The sequence below is a fragment of the Schistocerca nitens genome, chromosome 11, assembly GCF_023898315.1.
Source record: "Schistocerca nitens isolate TAMUIC-IGC-003100 chromosome 11, iqSchNite1.1, whole genome shotgun sequence".
NCBI classification, from domain to species: domain Eukaryota; kingdom Metazoa; phylum Arthropoda; class Insecta; order Orthoptera; family Acrididae; genus Schistocerca; species Schistocerca nitens.
The window spans coordinates 136,050,477-136,064,511 of NC_064624.1; the positions used below are offsets into that span (position 1 = coordinate 136,050,477).

General features: G+C 36.7%; 1 protein-coding gene across 2 annotated transcripts in view; it reads right to left on the reverse strand.

Moving 5' to 3' along the window:
- Positions 1 to 272: 272 nt before the first annotated feature.
- The window catches only part of LOC126213467 (skin secretory protein xP2-like), a 276,687-nt gene continuing 262,924 nt past the window's right edge, over positions 273 to 14,035 (reverse strand). For both annotated transcript variants that reach the window (XM_049941246.1, XM_049941247.1), the window contains one exon: positions 273 to 3,411. The gene's annotated coding sequence lies outside the window, so the exon portion shown is untranslated. The remainder of the gene's footprint in view (positions 3,412 to 14,035) is intronic.

The window sequence follows — 14,035 nt, forward strand, 5'->3', positions numbered from 1 at the left end:
TTAACACTTTTAGTGAACATACCAACGTTACTGAATTTGACTTTTTTATTATAAATTTGATATCGCCTTGCGATGTACATAACTACACAGTGTAAACTGGTGTCACTGTTCCACAATACAATCTATTTCGTCCTTCCCTATACGCCTGACAAAAATGTCACTACTAAAAAAAAAAAGACATTCAAATTTGTTCAAGTTCAAATGCAAAGTTCTGACCTCTGCGGCACTGTACTTTTAGTACTTCACTGAGACCCAAAGAAACTCCACACAGATGACTTTTCACACTTTATTGTCCTCTGAAACAGACAAATGATTTTTTTTTCACAATCATAACTCATTTCTTTAGAAACATGTCCACACTGATCCAAGCTTTAGAACAGTTTTTATATCTTTTCTGTCATTTAACCTAAGTTAAAAACTATGTCACTACATCACTGCCTTTAATTAATTCCTCTGACAAATGTGAAAACACGAAGTATTTTTTAATATATATATATTAAGTGTATAAATTCACTTTATACTCAAGTTTTCATTATGCGTAGTTATTACAGCACTAAGATAATCCGAAGGCAGGTTCTGATCCAAAGTCTTTATTTTAAGTTATCTCGCCTTACAGTATTACCTACAGTAAGCCTTTGAGCATACCAATTTTATAGTTCTCTCTTAAACGGTAAATGTACATTTGTGAATACTGAAGCAACACAAACTGAAACAAAGCACCTGCAGAGATTTTACTGCAGTTCTATTTTCTACCATGTCACATAAAATTGGACCTCTCAAAGGCTAAACCTATTTCAAACCATTTCTTGTCCACACTACTGGGATCTAGAGCATGCCTTGGAACAAAGAGAAATACATTTACAGTACTGGAAATAATATATGTATATAGCTTTATATATATTATCACATGGTAAACCTATTTCACTGTTTACATGCTGTATGTTCTTTAAATTCTGGATGTAAACAGGCATACTCAGCAACAACAAACTACACCAGCACAAATGCTGATGTGATGTAATGAGATGACAGCTGGTTCCATTGATGCATTTGCCCACTTTTACTAAACAGAAGAGAAACGAATTCAAGAAACTGAATGGAAAAGACTAACCTGTGTTATTTCTTTGAACATAATGTACGTTCAAGATCAGGAGACAAAAGAGAAGGAAAGAAAGAAGAAATTTTCTTGTTCCCAAATCTAATAATAATTAAAATGGTATTCCATTCATACTTACATCAGACTAAAACTTACACCACCAAAAATAAAATTTGATACAAACTTCCTGACAGCCCTGTGCGTACTCTGCAAATAAATGAAGAAAACAATTGTGTACACCAGAAACTTTACAGTGAAGCTTACCACTTTTTTTTAAACAGTTTTTTTAGAAATATTTTCTAATTGTACAATTGTTAACTATATTACCTTAAAAATACATTCTGGGAACAGCAGTTTTTCCTCTCTCACACTCACTCACACTATGAAGTAAACAATTACTCAACACAGATATATATATGTATATACAAAATCAAGGTGAAAAGTTCAATCACATATTATCAATTTTTATTTTTTGACATTTTATACAACAAAACAGTTTGTTGGGCAGAAATAGTTTTTTGTTTGTGTAGTTTAGTTCTGTCTCCTCTGTTGACACTGTTGTCCGTGGTTCTGGATTGTCTTCCAGTGCAGCTGTTTGATGCACAAGGTCCCATCAAAATTTGTTCTGAATGATGGTCATTTCACTTTGTTAAGGATTTTCAACAGTGAGTCACCACTCTCACTTTTAACTGGAGACACTGGTCACACATGTGACACCATCAGACACTGCCGGGTGGGGAAAAGTGTATAGAAAAGATGATAAAATACACTACAAAATACAGTTTCTTCGTACAGAGCATCTTGACACGTTTCTCTTCTATCGTCTAGTACATTACTTGTCACAGATTTCTTTTTATTTTGTTACACGTCACCTGTGCTGCTTCGTTTCTGTGGTTCTCCACCACCGAGGCAAGCAGAATCCAGAAAGTGACAAAAATTGGTTACTATATTCTCAGCAAATAAGCAGGAAAAAGAAGAATTATTCCACAGGTCATCAGAATCAAACACACTGCAGTCCATAAATTAGGAAAAAATATTGAAGGCTATTTGAAATGCACTGTATCTTCAAGCTTAGTAAGTCCCAAATAAAACAGCACAAGAGCTCCAACGGAGAACCGATATTCGTAATTGCACACAAAATTTATCCAATTAAATACCATCATTGTGAGTAAATGGGAGCAGCTGACCACAAAACTCAAATTTCAAAAGAACACTAAAAATGAGAGGTAAAAGGGTGGTGTGAAGCAAGCCAGAAAAGAATAGGCACTTCCATCAAAAATTAAGACCTGAACTAAAAAAATTAAAAAAAAAAAAAATTAACTAAGGCAAAAACGTAAGCTCGCATGCACTGCAATCTGTTACATATGGTTTGATAGACCATCTTCGATAAAACTTATGAAGCAAATGACATTTTTGCTTTCAACAGCAGTGCTACGAAACCATGCAAACGGAAGTCAACATTCTGTACCTATTGCCCTGAACCAAAGAAAATACTCATACATCTGCAGAAAGAAATGTGGTGTTTCACCTGCACTATAAATAGGTAACTAGAGAAATGTAAAATACTAAATTGTAGAGCATCAACATTTGCATTATTGAACGTGTGTGGGGAAAAAACTGCAAAAGGGACTGCACCTAAAATCAATGGGTGCAAGCTTAAGGGACATTTTAAAAGTTTTTGTGCCTCGTAACATGTCCTGAACAAAACATTAAAAATGAGCATGATGCCCGCACAGAGGTAACAAATGCTCCTGTAATTATCAGTCTGAATCTATTTTTCTTTCTCTCATTTATATTTTATTATACACGCTTTCCACAGTGTCAAATGTAAACACTCCCAATTATAAAGACGCATATGAAAAAAAGTTTAACTCACAATAAGGCAAATTCTGATCACTTCGAGTAAATACACAGATTATGTCCCATAAGGCTACAGATTTATTTTACAAATCTGAAAGAAAATCTTTGTCATGTGTTGTAAACACAGCTCCAAAACTGGCAGTGGTTTGCAGGTGTTCTTTTGGCGTTGCTTTTATAGTAACTGATACAGTGGCAGCTTGAGTTTTTCCTGTGCAATGCAAGAGGAAGTGTCGCTGCCTGTTCAGGCAATACATCACTAGCTAAAGCTGACTGTAGTGCCAGCTTCCTTCACATCACCCACAACCCCTCAGTTCTTCTTGCACTCACGCAACAACACTAATAACTGGAGCAGGAGCATATCAATAGTTAAGACAATTTGAGTTCTGTCTCAGAGCTCCCATTAAAAGGAGCTAATAGAGTGTGTATTTAAAATATGGCCTTCTCTACACCAAGTGGATCTGCAAAAAAAAGAAAAGCACAAAATTACTGGTGTTGAAGCAACAGCGCAAGATGGCAAGGAAAGAAATGCTCCGCAGTTAGCTATTTGAAAAATCAAACATTAACAGGCAATAGAACATATTTTATAAATACAAAGAACAGAACAGGCTGATACAAAAAACTGTGTATCTTTCCGATGTTGCAGGTCTTCTTTAGAACCAGATACAGAGAACATCTCCGAACATTAAAAATTAATAACCTCCATTCAGCAATTGTTGATCACCTAATAGCATACAATCACTACTCAACAAATATAGAAATTTGTTTCAAAATCCCTAAATCGGCAACAGCGTGCACAAAAAAAAATTACAACAGAAGAGAATTATCGTACAGAAAAATCAATAGCACGAGGAAAATATGTACCATAGTCAAATCGGATACGAAGATACATAACAATTCCAGTGAGCCGGATGCAGCTGCTTCACACACCTACCTTGCCTAATGATGCAATATGATTTTGTAAAAAGGTCTCTGTGGCAAGAACTTAGTGTTGTCACAGCCATATAGACAACTACTGTTTCTGCCTGCAGCTGTTAGTATCGAGCAGCTGAAAATTGGCAACAGGGCTGCTAGCTGTCAGGGGTCTTCTTACACTGACTCAACTATAAATGAATACAGATTGCTACCTGCCATAAATAACTATATAAACACAACTTCACACCCCAGCTGTCAACCATCATATGATTATCCTCTACATTAACTCTTCTCCCTATCACTCCATTTATCTGCTGCTCCCACCCACAACAAGTGCCCCCCCCCCCCACATTGCTCACCCTCTGCAAACACACACGCAACAAAACAAATTGTTATAATACAGCTATTACAACAAGTGAACTGATGACAGAAACCTGTAGTTTTTCTGGTAAAATTTATGGAGTGAGTGAGTGAGTGAGTGAGTATGGAGAGGGAGAAAGTAATAGAAACAGCAACAGCTATAGACATGTGCTTTAACATGTCTAAAACACGAGAGGGGGGGGGGGAAGAGACTACCTTACATTAAGTAACAAAATACACTGATTTTCAGTCTCTGGGGAAAAACGGGTTTTGTTGTCTGCAGATGACAAGCTGTGAAATTCGTGGCAGATTTGAAACTACCAACATAAATTACTTCTAGCATCACGTGAGGTATCCACAGCTTAACGTACAGATAAACCATCTCAAGTCACAACGTGGAGAATACCAAGAGGATTTCCACCTATACTGCCCACACCACACTTTCAGCCTGGAATATTACAGGTACAGAAATAAACTGCTCTTTATGTCACAAATATTTTTAAAAAAAGCATGATACAATTCCATACATACACACTTTCAAAAAATCTAAGGTCAAATGGTCTTCACCCCAAATTAAGCAAATCATCAAAATAACTTTAATCTGCACTAATTCCAAAGTAAAATTCAGGGCAGAAATTTCACGCTTTAACAATAAAAAGAGGTCTTAGACAAGATGATGCATTATCCCCACTGCTTTCAAATATAGCCCTCAATGAGTATTTGCAAAAAGAAAACACACCTAAATTAAAATTGGAGCAAATCCCTCAACATGAATAAACTGTGCAGGGTATGCCGATGATTTAGCTTTCTTAACTCTTGATATGGATGAAGCTTGAGCCCAAATCAACAGTCTCCCAAAAAATTGAAACTGAGACTGTGATCAGAAAAACCCCGAGTATAAGTATAGTCCTCATGAACAATCAAAAAATTAAAATAGCTCTACATTTAAAATATCTAGGACAACCCACCAATAACAAGTGAATTAGAAACATGGATAAATAGAACCAACAAAATGAAGAAATATAAACGTAAGCTTCTGCGGCCATTGTCACAGTCAATAACATTTAATTTTCTGGGTTTGTGACCGCATTGTCAATATGTAAAACTACTGATGTTGCAAGTGATCTTCTTCAGGGTCGGTAGCTTTACATACTGACAATGCGGTCACAAACCCGGAAATACTTTATTGAAAATGGGGGGGGGGGTTTATCAATTTCTAACTTGGTCAGTTTTGAACATGCTAATCTGCCAAACATCTACACGAATTTTCAAGGGATTTTCACAGGTTGTTCGGTGCAATGTACAGGCTTTACTCATCCAAATCTGATCGCAGAAGAAAAAGATAGCACGATTTAAAATTTTATCTTAAGATCGTTTGCTCAGCTTAGTAGTTCGTAGGGTTAATCATCACAACACAGAACCAACAGCTATAGGGTTTTTCTTTTCTTTTCATTCCCTCCCCCTCCACCGTGACATGCATTTTTGTAAGTTTATATCAGTGACAGAGTTAAAGCCTCATTTTTATCTTTAAGAATGTAAAGGGCAAATTTATTTGGCTAAGATACACAGATTTACTGATTCGTTTTGTGTATTTAAAACTTAAATGATACTACTTTGCTTCTTTTGATAGGTTTTATTTTATTTGCTACGAAAAACAATTTTACCGACGTCGCTTTGTGATTTGGGTTTCCACTCATTACATTTTGTTTACGAATAATAATGCCTAGAAAACAGCTGAGTCTTTCTGGATACTCAAGAATGGCTGAAAGACTTAGGACTATGTGGTCTCAAGAATCCAATGAAGATCATCTGTTGCAGCTCGAGAACATCAGGCTTTAACTCACTCTTTGGAAACTCCTTCTGAAAGAGAGGCATAATGTGACTTAACAAAAGCATCATGTATTATTTTGCTTCTCAGAATCGTTAACTCGTAGATGCTTAAAGTTACTTTCCTGTAACATAACATCACAGAAGAGGAAATTCCCCACTGAGCTTATGTTATGCCATGACCATAAACAAAAAACAAGGCCAGAAGATGCATATTGTAGATGTGGACCTTAGTGCCAGTTGCTTTTTGGATGGCCAGCTCTTTGTGGCTATCTCTCTCTCTCATGAAGTAAACAAGCTCTTTGTTCAAACGTTGTACACAAAGAAATCAATAATAAATTCCACAAGTACAAAGTCTCTAGCGCAGCTATAAATAAATACCTGGCAATGCCAGGTTTCTCAGATAGTTTATAATAAGAAACGGTTGTCGATAAGACACTAACACGGTGGTTACTCAAACTTAGAAAAAATATTCCCAGAGAATTTCAAGAAGATGCGTATCAAAACGCTATTGATAAATTAATGGCAATTAAAGGTGAGTGGGGGTGGGGAACAACCAAGCCACAATAATGACTTTTCTTTCTTTTCAGCTGAGCTATATATCAGCCATAAGCAGTAGCTTAACTTAAGTTTTTAAACGTGATAATTCATATGGAATAATAAAAATATAATTAACACACTTTGAAATAAGTACTTTGAAATAAGTACTTTAAAATTTATGATTTATAAGATTCAATTTCAATGCTAGTTTAAAAAGGCTAAATTCCCTGAGATTTCTCTGATTTTTCACGTGAAATGCAATCCACGTGAATTCCAGGTTTTCCAGAACAATCGCCACCCTGCACAAAGATGAAACACTATAAAACCGTAACTTGTCCAGAATCCATTTGTGCTTACAAAACCATGTTCCAAATTGAAAATGAAAGAATTGATCAGTTCCTCAAACCTGAAGGAAGAATCACGAAAACCAGCATAAATAACATACATCAGGTCAACATAGTCCGGGGACTCCTCCCCCAATGAAACATCTATTTTGAAAGAGGAATTCGAAGGCCAGCATAATGAACGGGAAAAAGATATCTCATTTCTGTCACATCTTGTGAGTGCAAGGCAACAAGAACAAAAATAAAACTAATACTCTTCCTCTTCTTCTTCTTCTTAAGAACCACAAATTTTCAGCAGAAATGACACACGGAAGGGCTATAGACATTGCAGATGAATTGAGAAAATTAGAATCGGAAACAATGAAACAGTATTGGATTGATCACACGAAACAAACAGCAGAACCTTCGAAGACAAATCTGAACATGGGACTACTCAAGAAGTAAAATACAGCCACTAAAGTCAATAATAATAACAAAACTGTCTCTTGTGTACGACGGGAGTTCTCTTCGACTGCATAAATTATTAGTTTATTGAAAAAGCATTACACAGCAGTTATACAAAGAACCTAACACAATAACCAATTCAATAATTTGCAAGTGATTCCCCCATATACTCAGATACCATCATACTCTACGTATCACTGAAGAAAGGTCAGAGAATGGGAAGAGGAATGCAACCACTCATAGCACAGCTGAGGCACTGAATATATGTCAATTCACACAAAAAGGTGAATACGGCCAGCTTCCACGACTTTTACCTACGTGATCAACTCACTGAATGACCAAGATTGCTAACAATTTTTTATTGTTTTCAAATGTGTCAAAATGTTTTTTTTTTGGCAGTTCTAGTGGACACATTCCAAAAACTACTCAACTAAACCTAAAGTAAACAGTAAAAAACTCAGCTATATGTTACATGTGAGGAATGTGTTTCATGTAACTGTTTGTGAAATTCTCACCAGGTGGTGATGACATTTACAAACTTCAGTATGGCAAATAGAATTACTAATGCCAGGAACAAAAAATAATACATAACACTGTCAAAAAACAAAAATAAAAGTATGTTTTTCATCTTAAGAAAGATCAAAAAGTAGCTTTAATTATGACATGTCACACAACCACAAGCACGGTCACACAACCACAAGCACTTTCACTACTATACACTTGGTTGAGGCAAAAACTGACATACGGTGAAAATAAAGTTCAGATTCATCACACTTTAAAGCAATTTAATGATACAAGGAATAAAATAAACAATGTTGTGAGCAAAAAACACGTTTATCAGGATCACAATTTCATCATAACAAGACTGCTTCTTGTTTCTGGGTCTTACTTACCAAATTTTAAATTTCATTGTAGTATCTCGCACTACAGGAGTAGTCAGAGAACACGAAGTTTGACAACATAGGCATTGAGGGAAAAGATAACAAAGACAGAAAGAATGCTCCTTGAAATTCTATGGCATTTTATAACAATATCAGCCAAACTGAGAAGCCATATCTATGCAATGCCCACTGTGTCATATTATAAAAATTGTGCTGAAAATTCTGAACTTCATGCAAAATTATAGTACAGGGAACTGTCTTGTATACAGTCATACCTTACTTATCCTGCAGAACAAGTAGATAAATAAAAATAGACTAATTTGTGCTGTAACAATACCAGAAAAGGAAAGTTGCTACTCACCATATGGCGGAGATGCTGAGTCGCGATAGGCACAACAAAAAGATTCACACAATTATAGCTTTCGGCTATTAAGGCCTTTGTCAGCAGTACACACACACAGTCTGCAGTCTCTATGTGGTTTCAGCTCTCTGAGACTGCAGACGTGTGCGCAAGTTGTGTGTGTGTGTGTGTGTGTGTGTGTGTGTGTGTGTGTGTGTGTGTGTGTGTGTGTGTGTGTGAGCGCACCTCCCTCCCGCCTACTGCTGACAAAGGCATTAATGACCAAAAGCTATAATTGTGCGAATTTTTTTGTTGTGCCTACCGCGACTCAGCATCTCCGCTATCTGGTGAGTAGCAACTTTCCTTCTCTGGTATTGTTACATTCTATCCTGGATTTTCCATTGTTTAATTGTGCTGTGTTATAAGAAACACACTGAAATGTTACACCATAACATTAATGAATGGCATCTATCACTTGATAAGCTTCAATGCCGCAGGAACCCACAAAGGACAAGGTGAGAAAGAGAAGCCCAATATCACCTTCATTGAAATTATTATTCAGTAGCAAAGGTGAATGCAAGATTTTTTATACACAAGTCAGTCAGTATTGAATACCAATTAAGGAGGCAGGGTCGAAGAAGCAATTACAACAATGAAAATTATCTAAAAATGAGCAATAAAAGTCAGAAAAGCGATGTGTATGCTGTTCTTAATTCTCAAAGCAGCTGTAGTGTCAGTGTACCACTACCATCCATTACATTTAACGTAGATGGACAATGGTTGGCAAAAAGGCCACCTTAGGAGGGGGGTTGGGGGGGTTCTGTTTTTGACAAAGACCTTGTTGGTCGAAAGTTTATTTCGAACAGTCTTTTTGTTGTGCCTGTCTCCTCTACATGGTGAGTAGCAACTGTCCTTTTCAAAACCTGTACTCATTAAGATACGTACACAAATTAGCAACGGGTAATAATGGATAACACAGTATGGAGCAAGATACTGTTGTTAATTCATGACCACAGTTTACTCATAAGCACTCTAAGAGCTGAAAATATTAAATTACCTTAATGAACAATTGTCCACACCAGTTAATCTATAAAACAGAGGAAAAGCCTCAGAGAAAAATCATATTCCACTGCAGTCTGAAGCATTTAGAACTATGTATCCAAACACCTCATCGGAAGTTTATTGGGCCATTAATAACCATAAATTATTGTGAATTCTGAGGATAAAACTTCTATTCTGTGCATGGTTTGACACTTTCTGGTAGATTAAAACAGTATACCAGACAGGATCTCACCTATCGCAAGCAATCCTACCAACTAACTTATCCAAGCACATTACCTCCTCTCCTCACTGCTTCAGATCTGGATTTGAATCTCAGTCTGAAACAGTTGTAATCTGTCAAAAAATTTCAAAAGAGCACACTTTCAATGGGATGTGAGACTTAATGCTTCAGTATTGCTGTACTACAGAAAGCTGCATCCTGATGAACCATTATGGGCCCAACAAATACCGTGTTTCTAAAAGTAGTAACCTTTTTGTCTTTTTCAGTTACTTTGTTGTATTCGAATGACACGGTTATTAGGAATGCTTATACATCCTCAACTAGTCTCTTAAAATTAAATTTTTTTTCCTGTCCAGTGCAAGCAATATTACAACAAAAACAATAGAGCAATGATTATCCAAATTCGGACCAAGTGAAAAGGTTGTTAACAGGAAGTATTCTAGTCATCAAATTCAAATTTACATCCTCCAGAAGCTTGGCGCTGGGCACTCCAGTTCATAGTTTCTCCCTGCCTGCCAACAATAAGCTGCTTTCTTAAGAGGAGTCCATTACCATGTGTGAAGAGCCAGTTTGTATCCAAACTAGGAGGAGCCATTAAATAATCTTCAGGAGTTGAAAAATACAAATAGGAAAATATTCAAAATTGACACAAATGTCATACTGATAACTGCATTCTGTTTTGGCTGATGAAAGAACAGCCAGTCAACAACAACCTGGACCCTTCTGATGACAAGAGAGCGAGCCAAACAAGAATGACTATGCTGAGGCAGGCCATCCACTGAAGATACTTTTTCCTGCTTTTAGACAACGCTGAAGTGGCTACAGCAATGTGAAGAATGTGATGGTCTGAAATGTTTACAAGATTTAGTGGGAGAACACAAACAAAGTCTCAACTCTCAAACAGAAGCAAATCTGCGACTTCTTTTCCTAAATTAAAGGGTTACTTTAAAGACAATTTCGAACCTCGCTATATTGTCTGTTCTCAGCATTATTTGCAAAATGATTGTGACAAGCACCCCAGAAAGGTGGGGTTGGGGGGATGTTTAATTCAGAGATTATTTGTTGCATCTTGCTATGAAAACCAATATAATTTGTTTTCATAAATGAACCTCAAGATCAAATCTAATCTGCTATATTTGTCTGTGGTTGGCTACTTTAGTAATAGTAATACTTCTAGCAAACCAGACCATGCTTCACAGCTGCTAAATATGTTCCTTGTCCATCTATGCCCCCCACCCCTCCTCTCTCCCCCCACCCCCACCCCTCTCTCTCACACAAACACACACACACACACACACACACACACACACACACACACAGTCTGAGCCAGAGCCTTGTTTACTGTTATTGGAAATTCAGATTCTGTAGTAGCATTCTAGTCATAAACTGAGAAGCCATAAATATGACTTCACTGTTTTCTGCAATAAACTAACTGCAAGAGACAAAACCGCACATATTTACAGCAGTTCAAAGCACAAAACTAACTTTCTTGCAGTGGGTTTTATCAGGAAACCCGTAAATTTTTGCTTAAATATACAGCCTGTCCACATGAATTTTTGTTAGTGTCCTGTAAAAACTTGAAGTAAATCAGTCAATTCCAAGATTTTTGCTAAAACCATTTCCTCTTTATATCACAAAAAATATATACTATATGTTCATCCAAATGTTTAATAGATTATCGCATAAAAATTTCAAGTATATCGGTCAAGAAATTTTCATAACATTAAATGACGAATTGCCTTGATACAGCAGTACAATTTTTTATGCAAGGCGTAATGTGCATAAGTGCAGATATTTCTGTTGGTGACAGTGTGGTACAATGATCAACATTACATCATTTACAGACTAATTACAGCTATTACAAGCCACGTGTTTTAAGTTATGTCCATTTTCCCCTAGATCAAGGCTGGGGTTATTGAGATCTCGATAACTAATTTGGAGGTAATCTCTCGCAATTAACAATGAATGAAGGAATCTGTTAGGGTTCGTACACACTCCAATAATCACTATTTGTCGTACACACAAGCTTTGTGTGGAATAACATTCGTTTGTCAATCATTATTTGGGTTGTCTATGGTGTCCATTAACACAAACATGGGCAAACCTGAGTACAGAGGTGTAAAGATGTAGAATTGAACATTTAAAGCTTATCAGGGCGTGATGCATTATGCAAAAAACAGAAAACAGGAAGACATAGTACTTTATTTACAATCCAAAACAAAATATAATCAGAACAATGAAATTAAGGCTCTTATGAGGTTCCATAAGACATTAACAACCCTGACTTCATTTACATCCTTCAAAGCAAATGTTGGAAATGGCCTATGTCACCTGTGTGGCAAGCTTGTAAGCAACAATACCAAGATGATAGGATTTATCACCATCCTACACAGTCAAGCTCTGACAGATGTGTCAGCTTCTTCAATTCAACGTCAGAAGTGGCTTCACTGTCGATATCTCTATGAAAGAGTTCACTGGCATGCCCCAGAAATAAAAATCCTGTGAATTTACATCAGACAATCTGGGTGGCCAACAGACATTGCTTCCCCACCTAACCCATATGTTGGGAAACTTGTGATCTAAATACTGATGTACCATTCTACTTGCATTATGAGGTGCCTCATGGTGCGTAAAACTCTAAATATTCTTCAAGTGGAATATCATTCAGAAACTGTGGTAATAAAGACTGTAATACGTGAAGATAGTGAGTACTCATCAGCCTCACAGGCAGCTCTAATGGATCCAGCAATGTATGTCTGATGATCCTGGCCCACATGTTTAGAGCAAATCTGGCTTGAAATCTACCCTGTCAAATAGCGTGAGGGTTTTCATCTGCCCAAGTGTGCAAATTATGCATCTACACACAAGTGAATGTGGATTCATCTGTGACCAGTATTTTCCAAAGGATTTCGGAGTTGTTTCCACACTGTTCGAACGGCCAGGTACGGATTGTAGCTCTTCACGGTTGGTCAGCTTCATGAAGATGCTGAACTCTCCAGCGATGATAAGAATGCAACTTGCCATATGAGATGTTGCCACCTCGTTCCAAGCTTCTTATACTTACAGTGGATTATTCCCCAACTATACATTAATTTCCTCTTCACATCTTAATGCTGCAGTTTCATGTTGTGGCTCACGACCCTCACATTGAGGCCGGTATCCTGTATCTGAGTGGGTGATACACTGCAACGTAGGTTCTTGTTTGGTACGTATCAACTAATTCTGCAAAGATGTATGCCTCTATTGTGATAGAGCTGTGTTTGTGGGCTTTCTGCAAGGCTAATGGCCTTTGACTGTGGGCAGTGAGCTGTTAATCGTTCACTTCACGACCCAGGTACGGGTGTGCAGAAAACACATCAAAGTTTGTGACATGTTTGTGAGAAGACTGTTTGATGCAGACAGAGAGAGAGAGAGAGAGAGAGAGAGAGAGAGAGAGAGAGAGAACAACAACAACCAACATGCTTATGTTAAGGTACCACATATAAAAATATCTGCACTTACATCCATTACACCATTTATACATTTATATAACATATACTTTAAATACTTAGTTTACTCCAAAAGTTTATTAGAGTATTACGTAAAAATTTGAAGTAAATCTGTCAAAAACTTTTGAGATTTCTCATAGCAACTTTAAACAATGACTTGTCTTTATGTAGTAGAACAGATAAGATGGAGCTCCAGTAAGTATACAAAAATGCATGTATTCGAATGCACCACTGTCAAAATTTCAAAGCAATGGGCAAAATACTTGAGTGTTAACATTTTGAACAAACGAGAAAAACCTAAATTGCTCAGTTGCGCTATGCATGTGTTTGTATCCGGGTGTGTCTTTCCTGAAGGTATGTGGACCATGCAGACAAATAGATGTTGCTATGACACTGCCTTTAAACACAAACTGCATACACTGATCCATTTTATTTTAGTTTACAGATTGGACAAATGATCTTGAAGCAGCTTTTAGGAAGACATCATTACAAGCATAATGACTGCAAATTTTAAATACTTTATTTTTTTATCTTTATTACTTATATAAGATTCTCATAGAATAAATGTGGCAGTGAAGGCTTGCTCCTTCAATACATGTCAATTTTAGTGCTTTTTGTATTGTGAACAATGTAACAATGATTTTAGCCATCATTAGCCATAAAA